We start from the raw sequence: 24,002 nt of genomic DNA on the forward strand, positions 1-24,002 counted from the left end.
TAAATTAACAATTTTTTTCTCGAGTTCTAGTTGACGGATTTTAAAATTAAAATATGGGGTTTTTTTATCTTAAATTGCACTAATTGAATATATTATTTGTTTAAAAAAATTTTTTTAAATAATTTTTTATATAATTTATTTATAAAAATGTATTCTATTCCTTAAATGTCTCCGAGTGTAAAACCGTTTCGAAAAAAATAAGCCTCAATTCGAAAAAAAGTTATTAATTAAAAACTGCAGCTGTGTAGGGCTTTATATGACGTTAAACTCGCCTCGCGTACATTCCCATTTTTTACAATTTACTGTTCAAAATTGTCTGTATCCTACAAATTTTATCGGATTTTCATGGGCTTGGTCTTTTAAATTAAAGGGGATAAAATTTCTAAGCGATCTCACTAAACCAATTTTTGAATATTAAATTGTTCATATTTTTTTGTTACTCAAAGTTAACACTTTACAATATTTTTAGAAAAAATCATGTTTATTTTTTTATTTTTTCATTGCAGATGATTGGAATCAATTTAAATAAGTCCAGCATGACCACCAGACAAAAAATAATGTACACGGGAAAAAATTAATCTCTAAACTTGAAATAATATTAATTTCAAATCCAATGAAATATAAGTGTATCTAAATTAAACATTGTAGTCACAATTACTGTGATAAGTTGTGTTTGATTCTGTCAAACTTTATACCAGAAAACGCCATAAATTCACATCTCTGATTTAGAGATTTGTTAATTTATTTCACAACTTTTTTTATATGAATTACATACAATTACAGTTTTCATTTTCCGTATTTTTTATGAATGTTTTTCGCGTCATCACGTGGAACATATATTTTTATTTATTAGACTTATCGGCGTTGGAAGGTCTGTGAAATTTTAAGGTTACAATTATCGCCCGACAAAATACGGCACTCACTGATTTAAATGACGTGAAATAGGTAAATAAACATTTTTCAACCACTTTTTCTCTACACGGAGAAAACTCGAGTATTCAACTAACTATCTGGAGGGACAAACAGACTATATTTGAGGTTAAGTTTTTCGTAACAATCATCTCGGAGGGATAAATAGACAACATACAACGAGTAGGAATCTTCTTAATTACCTAAATTCAAAATATTGTTTAAATTCATGCAGAAACGCGGTTGTAAAATGTAAAATTGGAAATGATTGGAAAGTAATGTAATGACAGTCCAGCTGTTATATTCTTAGCATTACATCACTTTCCAATTTTACATTTTACAACCGTGTTTTTGCATGAATTTAAACAATCTTTTGAATTAAGGTAATTAAGAAGATTCCTACACGGAAAGAAAAAGTCCGTCAATCATTAATAGACTAGTATATTACTTTGAGACGGGACACAAAATCATTGAATGCATAACATACTTTGAGTCACAATCAGTGACGAGTTGCTTGCTAAAATTTAGAAAACTGTCATCAATATATAAAACTCGTTCACTAAAATTTAGAAAACTGTCTATTAAATTTTCTATGACTATCAAAAGCATTCAAAAAATTCAACTTCTTTCAGAACTATCCCTAATTTTAGACACTATTTGGTACAGAATGAACACATTTTTTTCGTTGCACAGTTCCGATATTTTATTTACACTCTTAGACGCTTTAGACCAACACATTTTCGCACTTATAATAACTACACGTAGAAACGCACACTTATAACACTTTAAGTTTAGAAGCGAACTGTTCTTATATACCAAATAACAAAATTTTTCACAACTTGTGAGAAATGATTTTGCACTAATAACTACTTTTTAATTAGCGAGAAATATAAAAGAAAATATATTTTCATCGAGGTCAATTTCTAGACGCAATTCAACTGCAAATTATTAGTTAAGTTAAATATTCACATTACACATAATAGTATATAGGGATATGTATAGCAGACAGCAAAAACACATGGACTATAGAGAAACCGGAAGAAATGCGGTTCGGTACACTGCGCAACAATGCGCTAGTGAAGAGCGCCGATTTAGAATACGAGTCAACTAACGTTTCACAAACTTTCACTAATGATTCGTAAACATTCAAACAGCCATTGATAACAATTCAGCATTAAATCTAAAACAATTGGTCACATACTGGCCTTCTAATCAATCCATGACTCGTTTTCAATCGTTAAGTAAAGTTAAGTAACCATCAACGGAAAAAGAGTCCCGTCTCAAAGTAATATACTAATCCATTAATGGTTGACGGACTTTTTCTTTCCGTGTACTCGTTGTATGTTGGCCTATTTTGTAAAAAGTGTCTGTGTTTAGAGAAAAAGTGGTTGAAAAATGTTTATTTACCTATTTCACGTCATTTTTACAATTTACTGTTCAAAATTGTCTGTATCCTACAAATTTTATCGGATTTTCATGGGCTTGGTCTTTTAAATTAAAAGGCATAAAATTCCTAAGCGATCTCACTAAACCAATTTTTGAATTTTAAATTGTTTATATTTTTTTGTTATTCAAAGTTAACAATTTACAATATTTTTAGAAAAAATCATGTTTATTTTTTTATTTTTTCATTGCAGATGATTCGAATCAATTTAAATTAGTCCAGCATGACCACCAGACAAATAATAATGTATAATATAATTTATTTAAATTGTTGCAAACAATGTTAATTAACAAATAGAAAACTTTGGTTCTTTTTTATAAACAAAATTTTTTTTGCAGACAAATTTATGTTTATTTAAGTAATCTATGTCGATTTTAATAAAAAATGATTTTAAATTTAAAAATTATTATTGTTATTGACAATTATTACACGGAAAGAAAAAGTCCATCAACCATTAATGGATTAGTATATTACTTTGAGACGGGACTCTTTTTCCATTGATTGGTTACTTAACTTTACTTAACAATTGAAAAACTTTATAAAAGTTTAAAAAACGAGTCATGGGTTCATTAGAATACCAGTATATGACCAATTGTTTTAGATTTAATGCTGAATTGTTATCAATGGATGTTTGAATGTTTACGAATCATTAGTGACAGTTTGTGAAACGTTAGTTGACTCGTATTCTAAATCGGTGCTCTTCACTAACGCATTGTTGCGCAGTGTACCGATGCGCATTTCTTCCGGTTTCTCTATAGTCCATGTGTTTTTGCTGTCTCCTATACATATTCCTATATACTATTATGTGTAATGTGAATATTTAACTTAACTAATAATTTGCAGTTGAATTGCGTCTAGAAATTGACCTCGATGAAAATATATTTTCTTTTATATTTCTCGCTAATTAAAAAGTAGTTATTAGTACAAAATCATTTCTCAGTATAGTTGTGAAAAATTTTGTTATTTGGTATATAAGAACAGTTCGCTTCTAAAGTTAAAGTATTATAAGTGTGCGTTTCTACGTGTAGTTATTATAACTGCGAAAATGTGTTGGTCTAAAGCGTCCAAGAGTGTAAATAAAATATCGGAACTGTGCAACGAAATAGTATATTTTGATACAAGTGGCCAAGAGAGCGTTTTGCGAATTGCGAGGCGAAGCCGAGCCTCGAGTGACTGTGCTCCACGAGCAATGAGCAAATCGCTCTCGCGGCCACGAGTATCGAACACTATTTTTCTTTATAAATACATGCAAAATCCGAGAAATACTGACAATTAAACCGACATACTATCAAGAACGCAGAAGCTTCAGGTCGAGCGGGGGGGTTCGGGGTGTCTCCCCCCGACGGGGTCCAGGGGCAGCGCCTCGATCGGGGGGTTCGGAGGGCGAAGCCTCCCGACCACAAAAAACCAACTTGAAAGGTTAGGTATTAAGTATAATTATTTTTCATATTTTAATATACCGGCAACATGAATGAAGAGAGCGAAAAACAAATAACTCGAACAAACACAAACTACCTAACCTTAAATATGTCACCGCCAAAGTCGCCAACCCTCACAAAACGAAAGTGCGTTGGTAGAACTGCGCGAGTTGATTTGAAATGTTTAAAAAAAATAGTTTATAATATTTAAAATATTGTTATTTTAAGTCAAATAAGCTTAACAAAATATATTTTATGTAAATATAACGGATATATAGATTTTAAACATAAAATTAATTAAACATAAAATATTAAATTTCAAATCAACGCGGATATTTCGATCAATTTCCGTAAACGCATGCGCAGAGCAGGATAAGTAATATTAACATTAGTTTGGTAACAGCTGATGGCATTTTGCTAACCGGTGAGAGCATTTTGCTCACCGCCTTTCGTCACAGTGAGGAAATCGGCCATTTTGGATAGCTGTGAACGATTAGCAAACGAGGATTTTGCATGTATGTATAAAGAAAAAATGTGTTCATTCTGTACCAAATAGTGTCTAAAATTAGGGATAATTCTGAAAGAAGTTGAATTTTTTGAATGCTTTTGATAGTCATAGAAAATTTAATAGACAGTTTTCTAAATTTTAGTGAACGAGTTTTATATATTGATGACAGTTTTCTAAATTTTAGCAAGCAACTCGTCATTGATTGTGACTCAAAGTATGTTATCCATTCAATGATTTTGTGTCCCGTCTCAAAGTAATGATTATTATCCCGTCTATTAATGATTGACGGACTTTTTCTTTCCGTGCAGTAGAGTACCTATTACTGAATCCTTTTTTCCCCTTGATATAACCTACTCTCAAAATTGTTAGTGAGCTATCGGACAATATTAATTAATTTATTTATTTGTCTACAAATGCAATTTAATAAATTCAAATTATCAATTTTACACTATATTAATAAATTCTAAAGATATAAAAAAATTAGCAGGCGACTCCGTATAACCAAGACTTCAGTGTATGAAAAATGTAAATTTGATCAATTTGGAAAATTTTATGATGAATAATAAAATAATTTAGTTTTTAATATATGAAATATAGGATAAATAATTATCAATATTTCAAAGTTGCTTCTTATAAGCAAAAAAAAGAATAATCAAATTTACCATGAGGAGTGTCAAACTTGAAAAAGGTTAGGAAAAAATTAATGTTTTTTATTTATTTATTATTAAATTCTAATAACCGTATCAAATTTGAACTAGTTGACAATATTATTTATTCAATATTATGAATATTGTTGACATCCATACTTACATTAATTACAAAGTAAAATCCACGCATGATCTAATTTATTTCATTGGTAAGGGATGTTTCTTAAATAGGAAATTTCCCCCATCGATTGCGTAGCCGAGAGAGGCATAATGTAAAAGCGTGCGATTTATAATTATACGTATATTTAGTTGTATGGTTATAGGTAGGTGTTCAATCCCGTATGATTGTAAGATTTTCCGATGCATTTAGTTGTTAATTGTAAGTATGAAGATGTGGGAAGAATAAAACTTGTGAATTAATGAATATGAATATATAAAGAGTGCATTTAACATATTTTTCTTTTTTTAATGATTGGTTATTGTTTTTTTATATAAAATTGACGAAGTGAATAAAAGGAAACACTCGTTTCACGTCGCGTCGGCCATTTATTTTGACAGGTTACACGCCTGCGTTCCTTTATTGTGAAAATTTCGAAGTAAGTAATCTTCGCCTGTGTTTCAATGCTGTTTACAGTGACATTTGGAACTAAGGCCCTCTATACACTATACGCAATACCCTAAGATGCTTGATGGAAATGTATTCACTGAAAGAAATAATTCGCCGGTACAGCTAGAATTATGTCTATTTTTCCCATAAGGAATTGGTAATAACCTGATACCGGCTACTGACATAAATTATAGGTAGTTCAGCTATACTGATCGGAGCGTTACACATACATATGTCAACGTCAACACACCAATGTGTAACATAACCTTTATGGATTGCTAGTTCAAACCAAAACCACCAAACATACGCGTTTGTCTGTTCTTTCCAAAGCCTTTCTTTCAGTGTTAATGAACTTTTATACTGGACTGAGTCCTGTTTTATCAATATTGACTCCCAGTTTTTCAAACTCCATTTTTCTCCGTGAATATTTATGAAATTTTAATAAAAAATTAAAAAAATTGCTGGCCTAATGACAGCTTTGGCTCTTAAAAGTTTTTTTAAATTTCCAAATACCAGAAACTTAATAATTACGAGCCAACAATTTTTTTTCCGTAGAGATTTTTATATGGCGATGACACAAAAATTTTTCAATTTTAAATTAAAATTTTGTTAAAAATCTTTAAAAACAGGCGAAATTCCAGAAATATTTTTAAATTTCATCCTATTTCCAGGTTTTCCATACCCTTTTCTAAATTCCATACCTTTTCCAGGATTTCTAGGTTCTGTGTCAACTATGTATATTACCGTTTAGGAATTACAGTCGTTCAAAAAATGAGTGGCCACCTTGCGGTCCCTTACCCTACATTATTTCACCTTAATTAGCTAAAAATTGGTATACTAGTGTATTTTTACAGGCTGATCACAAATAATTAATTTCAGAAAATTAAAAAAAAATTTTTTAATTAATTTTTTGTAATCAGCTAATTTGGTTCTTCTACTTATCGCTTACAAAATTAGACATACCATACTTCAATATTTCTTTTTTATTTCTTAATTTTAACCAAATAATTTTAATATTGGTGTACGAAACCCGTAATTTTAGTGCGAGTGCAACCCTGCGCACTTGTCCGACTTTTAGTTCAACTCAGTTTTACTTTTATATTTAAAACCGATAAAACGAAAATTACGTTTTAAAATAAAGGGTTTGAAATTTTTATAATACGGATTTCGGTAAACGGTTTTCTGTTTCAGATAATTTTTTTTTGGTTTTGGTTTCTGCTTAAATTTTTTTTTTAAATTTTTCTGTTTAAATTCATGCAAAAACACGGTTGTAAAATGTAAAATTGGAAAGTGATGTAATGCTACCCAGGCGCGAGCTGACAGTGAGTTCAGGCTTTACGAAGCTTGACTGAGACTTGGTCAGTATTGGTTGAAGATTGGTGGGACAGCGAAAGCAAGGCTACTTCAGTCCGGAATAGTAACACCGATGTAAACCTGACGCTCAGTCTTTGTTGAAGACTGGCGTTCAATCTTCAATCAATGCTGCGGAAGACGAAAACAGGACTGAACAAGATTGCTTCCACTGTTCCCAAATTTACACGCTTCTCACGCGTTCATTCAATATAACGTGAATATATTAATTATTATTATTAATAATAAACAGTATTGTTATTAATATATATGTATTTACATATTTAATGACAATAAGTTATTATTATAATAATTATATTATTTTCATATAAATATTATATTACTAACAATAAATGTCATTTAACATAATATTAATAATGTTGAAAAATAATTTTAGCAAAAAAAGACAATTTGTGATAATTGGTACATTTTTAACAGACTTTTAATATTATTTACAAACAAGTTCACAATTTTTTTTTAACAACACTTATTAATTATACAGATTAAATAGTAATTTTATTATTTTATGTAACGCTTATAATGAAAAAATCCGCTCGCATGTGGGATCGAACCCACGTCCCCCCGCCCCAAACGCATTCCGGAAGTCCTTGACGCAACCACTTAAACCGCACGGCCACTGAGTCCCGATGAGAAGTCGGGCTAATCTAATATATTAATGCCAGTGCCGTATATTTTGTTACTTATAAGGGCAAAGTGAAAACTATGACTAAAAATTTTACACATAGGGGAGGATGGGGCAAGGATAGTTAGGTAAGACCTTTTCGGATCTAGCGGCCAAACTTGATTATGTATCTGCAAATGAAAAGTATTTTTGGAAAGTCTAGTTATTTGGCTATAATTTTGCTGTACATTATTTTACTGTAGACTCAAATCCCTACGAGATATGAATGAAAAAGTAAACAAAAATTTGTAACTATCCTTGCCCCAGTACCGGGGCAAGGATAGTTAAAAGAATTCGAATGCCAAAAATGTTATAGAAAATCAGTAAATTTTTGTTTTTTTATTTTACTGGATTTAGACTATTCCATATTGATATCCCAAGTATTAAAAATATGTATGGAACAATTTCTGAATTGCAATTATTATATTAAAATTTATCTGAACTAGAATCAGAAGTTTAACCAATTTTTTTCAGACGACCACCAATTTCTTGGTCATAAGCTTCGTTTTCCGTATATAATTACGCACCATTATGTATATGAACCTAAAAAGAACAATCAAACACTTTTTTAAAATTTTCAATAGTATTAACACGCTTTTACCGTGCCGTATTATCTCTAACTATCCTTGCCCCATGAGCCCATATTTCAGTTTTTTCCAAATTTTAAGGAACGACGTGAATTAATTTGAAAATAAATACGATATTCGTGTTCAGCAGGAAATTCCACTCCGGAGAACATTTTACGTAAAAAATATTCTGAAATTCTAATGTAGAAAACAATATGATAAACATTACGTTGACATTTTAGCAAAACAGACTTTTTTCAAAAATAATCTCCCAACTTCGCATATGGTGATAGATTGACTTGCAATTTTTACAATCATCTTTTGGTGTTAAAACGCGAATATACTATGAATTACGCGATTTTTGAGCAAGCCGTCTAAGCATAACAGCAACTAACTATCCTTGCCCCTTAACTATCCTTGCCCCATCCTCCCCTACTAATCCTAAATTATTTTAATTATTATAAATGAATATTAAATAATTCATAATAAAATTGTAATCATTACAAAATTCAACTTTTAAAACATTTTACAATTAAAAATATTTAATGGATAATTTAATAAACATCGATAAATAATTGATATTTTTTATTATTCAGTAACAAAATTATTAACATTTATTATTAGATATATTAATAATATATTATTTAAATAAATATAATTTGGAATAATAATTAATTATAATGTTAAATATTGTAATTATTATTAATTATAATATTTATTAATTGAATAATAATAATTAATAATTATAATAATTAATTAATAAATAAATAATAATTAATTAAATTAATATTAAAAATTAACATAATTAATAAAATTATTAAATATGATGCAGTGTCAGGAATATTTATTGCACATTTTAATTATTATTTATTAATTATCCATAATAATTTTGAAAACATTTATAAAAAAAAATTTTCCATTTAACTTTTTTTAAATATGAAAGTTACAAGTAATAATATATTTATACTAAATAAATATAAATATTTATTTATCAATTGATAACTTAATGTTAATTATTATTATTATTTGAAACAATTATTATAATTATAATTATTATAATATTATTTAATTAAGTGAACACGGTAATAAATAAAGATAAACTGAATATTGAGTAAAGATTGATTCAAGCTTGAATCAAGATTAGATGTTCGAGCTTCACTCATAAAGATTGACCGAGTCTTGAATCGAGCATAGGACGAGCATTGGGCCCAATGTTGAACCAATATTGAACTAATATTGAGTGACAGTGATGTAAAGACTGCTTCTACTGTGGGTTACCCATACTGAGCGTTCAAGACTCAATCAAGGTTTAATTCATCGTCAGCATTGGTCTTTCGCGCCTAGGTAAGAATATAATAGCTGGACCATTGTGCTCTCTGCATGCTTCTGTCCTCTTTTGGCGACTGTCAGTAAACCGCTTCTTGTTGTTTTCCAATCATTTCCAATTTTACATTTTACAACCGCGTTTCTGCATGAATTTAAACAATCTTTTGAATTTAGGTTATTAAGAAGATTCTTACCCGTTGTTTGTTGGCCTGTTTTGTAAAAAGTGTCTTTGTTTAGAGAAAAAGTGGTTGAAAAATGTTTATTTACCTATTTCACGTCATTTAAATCAGTCAGTGCCGTATTTTGTCGGGCGATAATTCCCAATGGGAAATTTACAACTGGCGTAGTACTGCGCCAGCACTGGCAGCACTGGCGGCAAGGCTGAGAGCCAGCACTGGCATGGCACTGGGATGATAACGCCGTCTGGCGCTGCCGAAGTACTGTCTGTCAGTGCTGCCAAACAGCGCTGGCGCAGCACTGGACCAGTGCTGGCTGAGAATATTGCCGCAATAAATGCCGTATTGTTATTAATTAGTCGTAAATTCATAATTATAAATAATTTAACAACAAAATGGTAAATAATATTAATAAATAGTTATTATTCATAAAATATTTCTCTTCTTAAAGAAATTGTATTAAAGATGGAGACTAACAATGGATATAGTAAATGAAGTAGAAAAAAATTGTTTATAACATTTAAAAATTAAATAATAAACAATTACAGTAAGTGTGCATTAGATTTTCATATTTTAGTACCTAACGATTGGAATCTAGAAATATCGCAAACCTATGAAAATAAACAAAATTGCTGACGAGGGGAATCGAACCTACGACCTACGGACTAACAGACTAACGCTCTAACCACTATGCTAACGACACATGTGTACAGTAAAGTATTAACATCTCAGTATCATTCAGACATACAATTATTGAGTCAAAGATGAGAAAAAAATAGGATACGTTAGAAATAATAAATTGAATTAAAATAAATTAAACTAAATTTTTAATAATTAAATTAAATTACTTATTGCATTTAACATTTTACGTAATTCTTAAATTACGTGGTAATTTTTTAATAATTTTTTATTCATAGTAAGAAGTATAATAGTATTTTAATAGGAACCAAATTATTATTGAGATTAAAGTTTAAATTTTGTTTATAATTTTAATTTGTTTAAATAATTTATTATTTACAAAATTAGACAATTGTGTTAAATTGTTATTATTAAATTTAATAAGAATAAAAAATGAACAACTGAAAAGTAAAATATTAATTTTTTTCAATAAATTTATATTTATAAACATTGATAAACTTTTTTTATAATTTTTTTCAAGTTTATGTCAAAAAAGCAATGTTGGCAAAGAGCGTTGTGAACAATTTTTCTATACTCAGCCAGCACTTGCCGCCGTGGCTTGTCCAAGCTTTGGCGAAACAAAAATTCTGTACTGCGCCAGCACTAATTGTCGAGGCTCGGCTAGACTACGCCGAACAATCGTCTGAGTACTAAGCCAGTGGTGAACATCGGCACTACACTGGCATTTCCCATTGGGTTGTAACCTTAAAATTTCACAGACCTTCCAACGCCGATAAGTCTAATAAATAAAAATATATGTTCCACGTGATGACACGAAAAACATTCATAAAAAGTACGGAAAATGAAAACTGTAATTGTATGTAATTCATATAAAAAAAGTTGTGAAATTAAGAATTAACAAATCTCTAAATCAGAGATGTGAATTTATGGCGTTTTCTCGTATAAAGTTTGACAGAATCAAACACAACTTATCACAGTAATTGTGACTACAATGTTTAATTTAGATACACTTATATTTCATTGGATTTGAAATTAATATTATTTCAAGTTTAGAGATTAATTTTTTTCCGTGTAATATGAGGCATTCACAGGAAAAAAAAGTATGACCGCGTTTATACACCTTAAATTCAGCCTCAAAAATAGGCTGAAAGTAAGATTTTTTTAGTGTGTTCTCCGTGAAATTTTCACTCAAAATTTTATTTTGATTGAAACAATTTTTTTCGAATTCTATATGAAAAATAAGTAAATACGAGTATTTTTATTTTTTTATTTGATCAATACACTGAAAAAAAAAGTTCATTGAATCAAGTAAATGCATTTTCTTGACCTGATTTACTTGAAACAAACCCATATTTTCTTATTGGAAGAAATTTATTTTCTTGTGTCAAGTAATTTTGAGCATTGATCAAAGTTATTGGAATAAGAAAATATGGGTTTGACATAAGTAAATATCTTACTGTTTCAAACGAACTGTTTTACATGCGCCAAGTCTCGAAAAAGTATTGAATCAAGAATATCATGTTCTCACGTCAAGTAATTTACCTTGAGTCATTTGGTATCTTGAGTCAAATAATTTTTTTATTTCCTTTAAAGCAACTATTTATTTCATCCAACACCCATAGTCTTGAGCCAAGAAAATGGGAAGATTAATACAAGTTAATAATTGTTTCAACTCAATTAAAAATTATTTTGTTTCAAAGAAATATTAATTAATCTAAGCATTTCTTTTACTTGAAGCATTTCTATATTCTCATGTTTCAAAATCATTAATTTCTTGCGAGAATGTTATATTTTCTGGAATGAAATATTTTATTTATTCAATTCAATTAAGTGTAAGATCTTAATATAAGTAAATATTTGTTTCAAGTCGATTAAAAATTATATTCAATTAATCCCATATTTATTTGAAGAAAGAAATTCATTTTCTTGTGTCAAGTAATTATTAGCATTGAACAGAATTCTTGAATTAAGAATGTAGTATTTGGCGGAACTAAATATGTAATTATTTCAACCAAATATTTTACTTTTCCGAAGTACCAAAAAGTATTGAATCTAGAATATATGTTCTTAAGCGAAATAATAAAGTATTGTCTGGAGAATTCATGTTTCTTGAATCGAATCATTTTATTTATTTGCTTTGAAACTTTTTTTTACTTAACACAATGCCGGTGTTCTTGATCCAAGAAAATATTTTTCTTCAAATGTATATGCAACTTAAATATCAGTTTTTGAAAACTGTCCATTGAGGCTAGGATGGCATAGTGGTAGCGTGACGGCTTCTGGTGCGTGCAACCCGAGTTCAATTCCTCCGACCGTGGAAAATTTTCTTTCAAGGTATATTTGTTGTATTTGTGTTGAGTATTAATTAAATGTAAATATATATGTAAAATAATAATTATTTAATTATTTAAATAAAAAATATAAATGTTAATTAATTAAATAATAAAAATGTTTGACCTAAGTATTAGAAAAGATGGGATGGAGGTAAGGGGGGGGGGTAATTTAAGTAAATAATTTACTTGTATTGAGAAAGTATTTTTTTGATTGAAAACTATAAATTTTCTCAAATCAAGAAAATATTTTCTCGGACAGAGAACATACTTTCTTGATTTGATACATAAATGATTTTGAATTAATATATTCTGCATTTCTTACATGCTACTTAATTTCTTGGTAGAATTCCATATTTTCTTGGATCAAGAATATCTGTTCTTCTCACAAAATAAATGTTTTCTTCATTTAATCTTGAATTACTTGAACGAACGTTACAAAACATTGAATGAATCGAATAAAATAATTCAATCATCTATATATATTCTTAGAACAAGAAAATATTTTATTCATTTAATACATTTTATATTTCGTATAAGAAGACTAACTTCTTGGTCGAATTCCATATTTTCTTGGATCAAGAATATATGTTCTTCTCCCAAATATCCTATGTCAAGAAAATCGTTTTCTTGAATCAATACTTTAATAGTCTTGGCCGTATTCAATCCCACGATTTGCTTCAACCAAGAAAAATTTTCTTGGTTCAATACTTTTTTTTTCAGTGTATTATGAAAGTTATAGTTCTTTTTAGATTTAACGTTTTCAGATGCAGAGGACTTTTAAAACACTTTTTTCTCTGTTATACCAAAAGCTAAAAAATTATATAATATATGGAAATAATTTATTTTTTCATGAATATTTTTTTTATATTTTTTTTAATAATTCAAATATGTAATAAAAAATAACATTAATAAAGCGAAAACATTAAATAAACTAAAATTTCGTCTAAAATGTGACTTTTCTCAAAAGCGAAGTAATTGATTTTCGATTTTTTTCTTTCATTACAACCACTGACAAATAAAGAAATTTTTCCCACTTATGCCAAAGTGGTATTCTTTAGGGTTCAAATTATCCTTTCTTAAAAACGAGGTGCGTAAGATCGACTAACTTCAAGTGTAGAACTTTTTCTTAATTGGCTATTTTTTCAAAATCCATTATTCCTTTATTTTGATTGGATAAAATTCAAAATCCTTTATTTTGATTGGATATAATAGAGACGACATTACTTACTGATGTCAAAGCAGCTAACTTCAAGTGTAGAACTTTTTCCTCATTGGCTGATTTTATAATGAGTGTTCCTCATTGGCTGAATTTTATAATGATGGTGACCTCACACTTTTAAATTTTTGTTTTTCTCTTTTTTAAAATTAAAATAAATTAATTAAAATTTATTTATTAACTAAAAGTTAACCAAAAGTAGTCTAAGATAAAAATAATTTTTATTTATGATTTGGTTTGTAATAAATGAAAAGTTTTTTAATAATAAAATATATTTAATTTTATGATTCATTTTAGACGCTTCAAAATTGTTGCGCGCGCATCTTTTTTTCCAAACAATTGTTTGTTCGCTACAGCCATGTAACCTCACCTCAGTGTGAAACGCATAGTTTTTTTTGGTTGGTATGAAAAATTACAAAATATTACAAGTGTCAGCAACTGTCAGCCATTTGCAAAGTGTGACAAGTGTATCGTTTCGATAAGAAGTATTGGCTGTTATTTGCTGAGTGATTTTTTTCTGAAAGTGTTGATTGTGAATTTTGTGGTTTTGTTTTTTTGTACATTTGAAAAAAGTTGCAATTTTTTTGTACATTTGAAAAAAGTTAAAGTACATTGCATACGTTACGTACGTAAGTATTAAAATTAAAATACATGTAAATACAAATTAAATTTTTTGTTAATATTATTTGTATATATATTTATTAGGAAGAGTTTGTAAATATAATGTGTGAATTATTTGATTTATTAATTTAAAGGATTTAATTAATTTTATTAATTAAAGTTAAAGGTTAAAGTTAAATACATTAATTTAATTAAAGTTAAAGTTTTAAAGTTAAAGTTTAAAGGATACATTAATTTAATTAAAGTTAAAGTTTAAAGGAATAAAGGACATTTGCCTGTTATTTTGATTTCTAAATGTAGAATATTGATTTTTTAAATTCTGATGTTTGTACATAATTATATTATAGTGGTAATAATTATTATTTAATATTGATTAATATTTGTTTTTTTAAATCTTTATTATTGATTTTTTAACATTTTGTTTTTTAACATTATGGTAGTTAGTTATTATTTTTGAAAAAACTTTATGAATATTAAAGATGTACTAAAAATAACATGTGATTACGAGATACCAGATACTTGATAAACAGAGATTAAGTCAAGAGGTACTAGATTAACAGATACTAGATAACCAGATACTATATTAACAGATACTAGATTAACAGATACTAAACAGAAAAATTTACCAAAAATATACTTATATTTAATAATATTAATAATATTAATAGATGAAAATACATTCTTTGCATTCCTAATAATCTTCAATAAGAAAGGATAAGATAAAAATTCCAGTTACTGTTAAATGTGACAATAGTAACATTATTTACATGTGTTCTGAATTAATTAATTTTATGAAAAACTATTTTTCAGAAGCGATATCTTTTCAATAAATTGAAAGAAATCATGTCGAACAAAGAAGGAACTGTTAATTTAAGTGTTACAGATTTTAATATTATACTTACTGAAAAAGGAATGTTAAATGATACTCATATTGATGAATTCGAAAAATTATTGATAGTGGACCTATCAAGAAAGGTCATTGGATTTGTACTTATTATGATGGAATGAGACTTTATATTTCTAATAGTCTTAATGAAGGATGTTTAAATGAAGATCAAAGAAAATATTTAAGTAGATTATATCCTTTTAAACCTCCAGTAGTTTTCACAACTGTTGATCAACAACCAAACAATAGTCTTGCTTGTGGAATATATGCAATAGAATTCGCAACATCGATATTTTTTAATATTATGCCCCACTCTGTCAATTACTATTATTATAACATGAGAAATCATTTAATGTTAATGTTCAAAAACAATCGTTGAAGTAAATTTCCGTCAGTAAGGTCGACTAATATTAGAACTATGACTGTTGAATATAATTGGGAGTGTCTTCTGAGGAATCGAGCTAGAGAAAACAGTTTCCAAAATGAAGAAAATAAAATTGTTAACAATAATTTATCATTGTTAAATTCAACCAGCAATGTTTGTAAAAAAATTTTGTTGATAGTTGTTTAGAAAATTTGCCTCTAATTCCAGCAAATAATGTTAATAATATTTCTATTGATTCAAGCAATGGAATGAAAGATACAAGATTAATAATAACTGACGAGCAAGGAGAAAAAAGAGCTATGGTTCATTTTCCTAAAAAAGAAGAAAAATATAAAATCATAAAACGTCAAAAAAAAGCTGCTTATCAAAAAAAATATCGACAAAAAAAGCGAGAAAATAATAAAATTGTTCGCTCTGAATCATTGCATTCTAATGAATTCATTAGTGCAGAGCAAACTTTAAATACGAGGCCCCAAAGCACATCTACAGCTTTATCATTAGCAGAAGAAAATATTTCTACTTCTAAAGTTAAAACGTCAATTCGTGACAGAAATGTTGCTTACAAGCGCACCTCTCGACAAAATAAACATACTTCTGTTCAAAAACAAAATCAGTCTGATATTATTTCAAAGTCACATATAGAGATAGGTTATTGTAATGAAATGAACATTACACGTGATCATTCTTATGTAAAACTTTGTGAACATAAAGTTAACAGTGAATTATTTATAAAATCAAAAACTACTGATGATTATAATGATTCAAGAAATGTTACAAAATATACTAATTTAAAAAATTAAAATCAAGTAAAAAAAAGATCAATAATAAGTTCTTTAGAGGAAGAAGATCAACATCAAGTCATGAAACGTCAAAAGAAAGCTGCTTATCAAAAAAAGTTTCGACAAAAAAAAACAAGAGAATAATAGAATTCTTAACCCTCAATCACTTCAAACAAAGGACAGTATTATTACAGTGTCAAAATCAAATATAAATTCAGAAAAATCTTTTACAACTGTTACTACATCTTTGGCAAAAGATAATGTAACTGTTACAGCAAATTTATCAAATAATTTCCGGTCGTCAAAAAAATGTAGCTTTTCAAAAAACTCATAGCCAAAAAAAAGGGATTCTGCACAGAATCAAAATTTCTCTGACAGTATTTCAGTCTCGCATATAGAAGAACATTTTGCTGGTGCGATGAACATTTCATGTGAGCATTGTAATGCTAAACATTTCCAAGCAGAAAGAGTATCTAATAAAAAAATTCATTTCATGATTGTTGTAAACATGGCGAAGTCATTCTTGAAGATCTACCTGCTCCTCCACTCATATTACAAAATTTATTTAATGGCACCCACGAATTATCTGGGCATTTTCTTCATAATATACGACCTTACAATAATTCATTTGGTTTTGCTTCTTTCAACGCTAACTTAGTTAATTTTAACAATAGACGACCAGGACCATATTGTTTCAAAATACATGGTCAGGTTTATTATCAAATGAATACATCTTTGTATGCAGAAAGAAACGATACTCCTTCATTTGGACAGTTATTTATTGTTGATCAAAACGAAGCTTCCGAAATTCGTTGTAAGAATAATGTTCACTTAAACCGAGATATTGTTGATGGAATTGATACAGCCCTTCGGGATTGTAACCTATTTGCACAGTCCTACCGTATGATGCAAGAAGAAATTAAAAAAACAATGACTGAAAATAATGCAGAAATTGAGCCTGAGATGCAATTATTATTTTCATTAAAGCCTGGGATGGATAGTAGACGTTATAATTTACAAAGTGTCAATGAAGTTGCAGCAATTTTTACTACAACTGCTGATGGTGATATTCCAGAATCATATGTTACCGTACATAATAAGAATACAAAAAGTTTACAATATATAAGTTCTATGAATCCCAATGTTGAGCCATGGATATATTCTTTATTTTATCCACATGGAACAAGAGGTTGGAACAAAAATCTGACCTGCGCTAATACAAATAAACGTGTATCAAGAGCTGCATACATCAGGCATAGAATGGCTTCTAGGGACAACAATGTATTTTTAAAGGGTGGTAGATTATTTCAGCAATGGATTGTCGACAGTTATGTGAAAATTTAAAAAGATAGGACAAATTTCTGTCGAAATAATCAAAAGAAACTTCGTGCAGATACTTTTTCAATTTTTCTTTAAAACATTTATTATATTTGCGCCATTATTCTTATTGTAAGTACTTTTGTTAAAAAAATTTAAAAATTTAAAAAAGGATTGCGCAAGAGAAAAACGCGCGCGCGATCGTTCTCGTATATAAAATTATGTCAGTCGTTGCACAGAGTTTTATTCGACTTTTACACTTTTTAAAAAATTAATCTTCAAAACCAAAAGAAAACGAATGTTTTGTGGTTAATTTTTTAATTTCCTTCTCAAAAATCTGTGCGACGACTGACATAATTTTAAATATAATTTGAACCCTAAATTTTGATCAAGTAAAAAACACATACGTATTTACTTATTTTTCATATAGAATTCGAAAAAAATTGTTTCAATAAAAAAAAATTTTGAGTGACACGGAGAATGCCACATATTATGCACTATATCCCAACTTTGTTTAAAATTCGGTAAAATATAAGGAACAAATTTTCTCCGTGTGGCATAACAAACGAGCGCAAATTGATAATAAATAACATTAGTTACGAAGAAAGATTTCGACTTTATCAACAAATAGTGAATCTATTAGATGTCACTACGTAATTAAAATTCTCAATCAGCGAAAAATTCTAACTTTAACAATAACTTTAATATCTTTCTCATAATCTACAAAGAAAGTTTTTCTACTTTTTTCATTAAATTTTGTGTAAAAACAAACGACTTTTCCTTTACACACTTTTCCGTACAACAAAAAACAAACCATTTTTAAATATTTCCATAAAAGTACAAAAAATTGAGATTTATTTATTTTGAAAATTTCCAACTTTGATACTTTTAAAAGTATCAAAGTTGGAAAAAATTACCAATTTTGAAAAAATACTTTGCTTTTCAATCTGAATTTTTAAACAAATTCATTTAAATTATTTTGAAAATAATTATGATTAATTAATCATAATTTTTGAAAATATTTGGATTCCTCAGAAGAATTTTAATATTTACAAAAAAATTAATTTCTTGTCAATAATTTAATTTGCTTTGAAGAAAATTAAAATAATATGAAAAATAATTGAATTCTTGACACGAATTTTATTTAAATTATTAACAATAATTGAATTTTTGAAAGGAATTTTATTATTTATGAAAATAATTAAATTGTTGCAAAGAACTTTGTTGACCTTTTTGAAAAAAATTGAAATTCCTTGAAAAGAGAGAGAGAGGTAGAGGGAGGCGCTTGGGAATGTTAAAGGTCCGCACCACCTCTTGCGACGCCGATGCATGAATTCATCCCCACTCCTGCCATACCTCTCACTCGGCAGTAGACTCGCGCGTAGAGAGAAATTGCAGGTTCAGTCTCGTTTTAGCAGCGCTTGTGAACGGTCGTGTAAACGCGTATTAAATATTCTCTTAACCCTCCTGCGTACAAAGCCGAATACATTCCTCCAATCATTTTTGTTAATAACTTTGCTTTTGTTGAAATTAACATTAAGTGATCTATCAAGATCATGTTAATTAATAGTGTGTTTCTTTAAGCTTAAAGTCCCTTTTATGCAAGTGTTAATTGCGGTTATGTGTATTGTGATTTCAGTATAGTTATAGTTTGTTTTTAAATAATGGTTTTAGCAATTTTAAACATTTTTGCTTGAAGTGAATAATAGTGTTTTTAATTTTACGGGAGTGTTGGATCTAAAAGTGCGTATTTTTTCTTTTTTTAAAATTCGAAACGCATTTTAGGCAAACAATTTCTGTCATTTGTTATTTTCTTTACTATGTATATGTGAATAATTAATTTATTTTAAACTTTCAATTCATAGAGATTAATTCAGTTTTATTTATTTTACAAGTGCTTTTTTGTGTAAATGTGCGTGTTTCACTTTTTTAAATTGAAACGGAATTTGGAATAATGGAGATTGGTTAAAGGCTGAGAGACTAAGCACTGTAAGTTTAAACAATTTTCTTCTTCTTCAACTACATTAGTACTACATTAGTACTCTTTTTCTCAATGCAAATTGTACAAACAAATAAATGTTTGTCTGGTTTTGAATGTACATTTTTTGTCTTTAGGAAAAAAATTAGATTTTCTTATACTCTGCAAACAAATATTGCAAATTTTCTCTTTTCCCGAGAAAATAATAATTTTTTTCAAAGAAATTACAGTTATTTGTCGATATTTTTACAATTTGTGCAAGCAAGTTTAAATTCTCAGTGCGAAAATACGGAAAATACTTACATGCTCATTTGTTTCTAACAAATGTTCTTTGTAAATTTTATTTTCTGCTACCCCAACAACAAAAAATGCCGAATTTAATAATTTTTCGATAATTTAATTTCTTTTTCAGTAATAATCACAATTTTTTAATTTTCCTTGAACTTTGTTGGACAGTCTCGGTTCGAATTGCAATCAATTTTTTTTCCTTATTGCTAATAAAGTTGTATATTTTTCATTTGGATAATGCTTTTAAATATTAAACTTACTGAAGTAGCAACAGAAAAAATGTATATTTTCTCGTTTCTCTGAAATTTTCTTTTTCTTTTATAGTTTTTCCATTTTTAATTTTAGTTTTAGATAGAAATAACGGTAACGAAAAATTGTTAATTTTTTTTCAATTCTCGAAAATATTATTTCTTTTCCAGTAATATTTTATAACTTTTAGCTAATTTCTCTTCAACTTTATTACAGCAAGTTTGATATTTTTGTGTTAATAATACTGAGAATATTCAATTTATGAAATAGATTTTCTTTTTAAATTTCAGTTTTTGAAATAACACTACGAAAAAATGTCAAATTTCCTCATTTATTGATAATTTTATTTCTTTTCAGACAATTAACAAAATCTAGACACTTTTTCTGCATTTTTGCAGGCAAGTTGAAACAATGATGTATATTTCTACTAATTTTAAAACTGTTTTTTTCTTTTTGAATCTAATTTTTTCTATTATATACGGTGACAAAAAATTATGTCAAGATTTTCCCATTTCTCGAAAAGTGCGTTTTTCTATTCTAGTAAATTCCATTTTTAACAGATTTTTTTGAATTTTGACGGACACTTTGCAATTTTGAATGTGGGATTTTGACACGGCAAAGAGAAACGTTCAATATTTCAAATTTTATAAAATAAATTTTTTTTTAATAATTACCAAGTTTGGTCAATGTTATTATTGCAAGTTTGACATTCTTGGTGTCAACAAAGCAGTATATATTTCATTTTTTAAACAAAAATTTTCTTTTTAGTTTCACCTTTTTAAACGCGCACACGGTAAAGAAAAATTGGCAAATTTTATCATTTCATGAAAATTTTATTTTTATTTATTTACCTAAAGTTTTGAACGTTCAAATGAACGAAATATTTTTTTATGCTCTAATATTTTCAAAAATTAATAGACTGAAGTTCAAACAATATTGTAATTAATTATTTTTTAGCTAAAAAAGATTTTTTTAATATAAAAAGTAATATTTTGTAAACAAAATTCAAATTAAAAGAAGTAATAAAAATATTGTCGTTCATTTGAACGTTCGAAACTTTAGGGACATTTTTATTTAAATAACTGTAATAATTTTTGAGGATTTTATTTTATATTTTATTTTAATTTTCCAAGAAAATATATTTACTTCAAAAATTTCAAACTATACTATCTTTGTCAATTTCCAATAAAATTTGTTTTTCTGCTTATTTCCTTTTTTTCAGTAAAAACCTCGGGAAAAACAAACAACTTTTTCTTTAGAAACTTGTCTGTATACAACAAAAAACAAAAAAGTTAGAAATTTTTTTCTTAACCCTCCATCCGTCGCACCTTTTTTTGTAACGCGATCCGTCTCAGGTGAGGGAAATTCTCACCCTCATAAATTAGTCCAAACTTGTTCTAAAATGCCAAATTTTTTTTTGAATGTTCATTAGAATTTCTAAACAACCTATTGGCAGTAAAATGAACTTTTATTTCCTGTTAATTATTTAAATAAAAAATTAATGACAGGGGCCATCCATAAAGCATGTGATATTTTTTCCCCGATTTTTGACCCCCTCCCCCCCGGTTGTGATAGGTCATGATATTTACAAAGCCCCCCTCAAAAAGCATGTGATAATTTACTTACACCCCCCTCTCTATCATGTCAAAGAAATCAATTTAAATTTTAATATTATTAAAATAACAAACGTTTTTCAGCAAGAATATTTTTTAATTTATTATTCAATATTAATACTTATTTTATTATTTATTTAATTTATTATATATTATTTAAAATACATTACCGGTAAAAATTAAGAGACCACCCATTTTCAGACGAATGAAAAACGTTTTAAAACATAAAATTTATTGAAACTAAAATTTTTTTCTGTTCATTTTTTGAAAGATGATAAAATTTGGAAAAGAACAAGATATTTCAGAAGTCGTTTTTTAAAAAATTGTCATTTTTAATTTTTTTACAAAAATTTGAATAATTTCTAAAATAATGAACACTTTTTAATGATTTTAGACTTATTTGAAAGGTCATTTGCTACACTATAATAATTTCTTATAGGCATTAACGTGTAATTTTTTTCTTAGAAAATGCAGGTCGTCAAACTTGGACCAAAATAATTTAAAAAATTTGAAACAATCTTATTAACAGAAAAATAATTTAAAAAATTTTTTAATATTTTTTTTATAAAATTTTCTTGAAAAATCTACAATGTATGATATGTTATATATTTTCTACAATAGTTTTTAGTACAGAAAAATTATTCCAAATTTTTTGAATTTTTTTGGTCTAAGTTTGATGTCCTGCATTTTCTAAGAAAAAAATTACACGTTAATGCCTATAAGTAATTCTTATAGTGTAGAAAATTACCTTTAAAATAAGCCTAAGATCATTAAAGAGCGTTCATTATTTTAGAAGGAATTCAAATTTTTCAAATCTTTCAAAAATAAACAGAAAAAATTTTTAGTTTTAATAAGTTTTATGTTTTAAAACGTTTTTCATTCGTCTGAAAATGGGTGGTCTCTCAATTTTGACCAGTAGTGTATATTATTTTTTTCTTCTCTGAATTATGCATTATCTTCACACCAAGGAGTTTTTAGTAATCATTCATGCTTAATAGTGGTGCGTTTTCTTTCTCCTTAAAGCCTAAATTTTCATTGTCCACGAAACTTTCATCATTTAGGCAATCATCCAACCACATAAATATCTAGATACATAAAAGTATAGATTTTTTTCAAGAGTTATATCACATGACAAGAAAGCCAATACCCCCCCTCCCCCTCGTGATAAACCATGACTATTTTCTTAACCCCTACCCCCCCCCCTAACAATATCACATGCTTTATGGACGGCCCCACAAATAAAATCGAGTATACGCGGTCAGTCGCATGGTGAGAAGTTCCCTCACTTCGCGTCAAAAATCCCCGACATTTGCTGCTTTCAAATTCAATAACAAAGAAATTATAATATAAAAAAACACCAAAATTGTTTTAATATAAAGAAGAAGAGTGCCGTAAAAGGTACTGCGAATATGAAATTATAATTTTTTGTATTTTAAAAGTTATAAATAAAAAAAGAAACTAGGTGAGGAAAATTCTCACCATGCGACGGATGGAGGGTTAAAAATACAAAAAATTGAGATTTCTTTTAAACTTTAGCAATTTTGAAAAAATAATTTGCATTTTATTTTGAATTTTTGAAGAATTTCATTTAAATTTTTGAAAATAATTGCCAACCTCTGAAAAACTTTATTATTTACAAAAAAAGTAACTTCTTTTCAATAATTTAATTGCTTCGAAGAAAAATAAAATTAATTAAAAAATAATTTAATTCTTGCCGCGAATTTTATTTAAATTTTAAGAATAATTGGATTTTTGAAAGGAAATTTATTACTTTCGAAAATAATTTAATTGTTGCCAAGAATTTTATTAACATTTTTAAAAAAAATTGAAATTTTTTGAAAAGAGAGAAAGGTAGAGGGAGGCGCTTGGGAATGTTACAGGTCCGCACCACCTCTTGCGACGCCGATGCATGAATTCATCCCCACTCCTTCCATACCTCTCACTCGGCAGTAGACTCGCGCGTAGAGAGAAATTGCAGGTTCAGTCTCGTTTTAGCAGCGCTTGTGAACGGTCGCGTAAAATAGAAATATTCTCTTAAAAAAAGTAATATCAAAAAGTGTTTTTC

At 27.9% G+C, this 24,002-nt stretch overlaps 1 protein-coding gene across 3 annotated transcripts in view; it reads right to left on the reverse strand.

Annotated features, from left to right (window-relative positions):
• Positions 1-24,002, reverse strand: part of LOC122503032 (protein PTHB1) — a 96,496-nt gene that overhangs the window by 48,260 nt on the left and 24,234 nt on the right. Inside the window, exon 1 of one of the 3 annotated variants that reach the window (XM_043613434.1) lies at positions 19,039-19,147. The exons of the other annotated variants lie outside the window; for them this stretch is intronic. The gene's annotated coding sequence lies outside the window, so the exon portion shown is untranslated. Of the gene's footprint in view, positions 1-19,038; positions 19,148-24,002 lie in introns of those variants that run through there. 3 annotated transcript variants of the gene reach the window in all.

This window comes from Leptopilina heterotoma, unplaced genomic scaffold (assembly GCF_015476425.1).
Source record: "Leptopilina heterotoma isolate Lh14 unplaced genomic scaffold, ASM1547642v1 Lhet_24, whole genome shotgun sequence".
NCBI classification, from domain to species: Eukaryota; Metazoa; Arthropoda; class Insecta; order Hymenoptera; family Figitidae; genus Leptopilina; species Leptopilina heterotoma.